The 2,945-nt window shown below is 35.4% G+C and overlaps 1 pseudogene; it reads left to right on the forward strand.

Annotated features, from left to right (window-relative positions):
- Positions 1 to 444: 444 nt before the first annotated feature.
- LOC114219327 (large ribosomal subunit protein uL24 pseudogene) lies at positions 445 to 861 on the forward strand (annotated as a pseudogene).
- Positions 862 to 2,945: the final 2,084 nt, after the last annotated feature.

The following is a 2,945-nucleotide window of genomic DNA, read 5'->3' on the forward strand; positions in this document are numbered from 1 at the left end:
GCTGGGTGATAGACATTGGCGAGGGTATGTGCTACGGTGAGCGCTGTGAATTGTGCAAGACTATTGAATCACAGATCTGTACTTCTGAAACAAATAACGCAACATATTTTAAGAAAAAAGAAAAAGAAGAAGATAGCAGGAGAGGAAGAATGAAGGGGAGTAAGTCAGAGGGGGAGACGAACCATGAGAGATGATGGACTCTGAAAAACAAACTGAGGGTTCTAGAGGGGAGGAGGATAGGGGGATGGGTTAGCCTGGTGATGGGTATTAAAGAGGGCACATTCTGCATGGAGCACTGGGTGTTATGAACAAACAATGAATCATGGAACACTACATCAAAAACAAAGGATGTAATGTATGGTGATTAACATAACAATAAAAAATTAAAAAAAAAAGGATAAAGTGAGCTCTTCCCTTTCGTGGACATGGCTGAAAGCAGCCAAAATGAAGTTCAGTCCTTTTGTGACTTCTGACCAAGAGCTGGAACAGTAAAAGACATTTAAGTCTTCCCACATTCATAGGAGGATTGTCTTCCCCTCTTTCCAAAGAGCTGAGATAGAAGAACAGTGTTCGATCCATGCCCATCCAAAAGATTATGTGAGGACACTACAAATGTCAGCAAATTGGTAAAGAAATCTAAGTTTACAGGAAGAAATACATCATCTACATGGAACCAGTGCAGTGAGAGAAGGCAGATGGCATGACTGTCCATGTGGGCATTCATCCTAGCAATGTGGTTATCACTAGACTAAAACTGAATAAACACCACAAAATGACCCTTGAACATAAAACCAAATTTTGCAAAGTAGGAAAGGAAAAGGGCAACATTAGGAAGTAACAATTGAGAAGATGCAGGAATAAAGTATCTTATATATGACTTTAAATAGAAACTGTAAAAATGAAAAAAAAGGATAAAATGAAAAATATTATGAACACTTTCTTGCAAGTAAGTTCAATAACTTGAATAGAATAGACAATTCCTAGTAAATACAGCTCACCAAACTTAAAGAAATAGAATGTCTGAATAGCTATATATTAAAAAAAAGAAGTCATAATCAAGTTATTCCCACAAAGAAAATATCAGGCTCAGATGGTTATAAACTATCCAAGTTTTAAAAAATGGAACAGATTATATAAAAACTCTTTCAGAAAATAGATGGGGAAGGAACAAAGTTTATTATAAGAAAATACATTTGTGTCCTTTTCATCCACAAAAAATAAGAATAAACATCTGAAATGGTGAACATGTTTCTGCTTAAATTTTTTCTCATGGTTTCAGGAGTAGGTATTTTTCTAATATTTGTTCTAGGATACATTTAGAAGCATCAACTGTGGCCTACATTTTACTTTGGTCTGTATTTTGTATTTACTGTTAGGTTAAAGTGTTGAGAGATACATACAACTTATAGTTGCCCTTTGATAAATGTGGACAGAATGAATGTTGTGAAAAGGAAAGGGAATTAATAATTGGTTGTGATAAAATCTTTCATTCTATTTTTTGTGATTATTAGATTAATTATCACGAGAAGATTAACACTCTCTAGAAACCTGAGGCAGCCCATAGATATCTCTTCACTGAAGTACTATAGCAAATAACTAAATTAATTTCATTCAAAATATATTCATTCAACTTTTTTACGACCAATTCTTACTGGGAACTGAAGATATCAATAAAAAACATAGATTCTTCTCCCACCCCCAGTATCACAGATATTGTTTAAGATAAGATTAAGAGATATTTAACTTTTTCTTTTTTTTAAAGATTTTATTTATTTATTCATGAGAGACAGAGAGAGAAGCAGGCTCCCCGCAGAGCAGGGAGTCCAATGCGGGACTCATCCCAGGACCCTGGGATCATGACCTGAGCCAAAAGCAGACGCCTAACGACTGAGCCACCTAGGCGCCCCATATTTAAAAAATTTTTTAAAGATTTATTTATTTATTTGGGAGAGCGAGAATGAGAGAGAGAGAGTACATGAGAGGGGGGAGGGTCAGAGGGAGAAGCAGGCTTCTTGCTGAGCAGGGAGCCCTATGTGGGACTCGATCCCGGGACTCTGGGATCATGACCTGAGCCGAAGGCAGTCGCTTAACCAACTGAGCCACCCAGGCACCCTATATTTAAATTTTTTAAATAAATCCTATAACATGCATCTACATGGAAAAGGCAATTCACCTCAACCGGAGAAAATCAAGTCAAGATTCAAGTCAAGAGCTAATCCTGTTGAAAACACAATTTATTAATGGTTTCGACTTTTAAAAATTGTTATAAAAATATTTTTGACAGTTGAAAAAATATTGAGTGCCTCTCATAAATATCTTGCATAACTTTATTTAGAAAGTATAGTTAATTTTTGCATAATATTAATGATCTTTGTTAGAAATGTTTTTGAGGACAGAATAGTAACAAAAATGAGGAATAATGTAGTTATTTCTTTTTAGCTTAATATTCTGATTGTTTTTAATCTTCCACTATTAGAAATTATACTACAATTTATATATTTATGTATAAACTCTCTGTATTTCCCATTTTTGATAATATTCCAGAATAGGATTAGGAATATTACCAAAATTTAAAATTAGCAGGATAAAGGATATAACACATTGGGGGGTTCTATGCATATTGCTAAAGTGATTTATTTCCTAGTAACTGTTAACCAATTTATAGTTCCATCATCCAACTAATTGCATTCCTATCAAAATTAAGAATTTTCACTCAAGGGACACCTGGGTGGCTTAGTCCTTAAGTGTCTGCCTTCGGCTTGGGTCATGATCCCAGGGTCCTGGGATCGAGCCCCACATCTGGCTCCCTGTTTGGCAAGAAGCCTGCTTCTCCCTCTCACACTCCCCCTGCTTGTGTTCCCTCTCTCGCTGTGTTTCTCTCTGTCAATTAAATAAATAATCTTTAAAAAAAAAAAGAATTTTCCCTCAAAATAATATTGTGTAGT

This window comes from Eumetopias jubatus, unplaced genomic scaffold (genome assembly GCF_037043125.1).
Source record: "Eumetopias jubatus isolate StellerSeaLion01/CBP00866 unplaced genomic scaffold, mEumJub1_p1.0 scaffold_1, whole genome shotgun sequence".
Taxonomy (NCBI): Eukaryota; Metazoa; Chordata; class Mammalia; order Carnivora; family Otariidae; genus Eumetopias; species Eumetopias jubatus.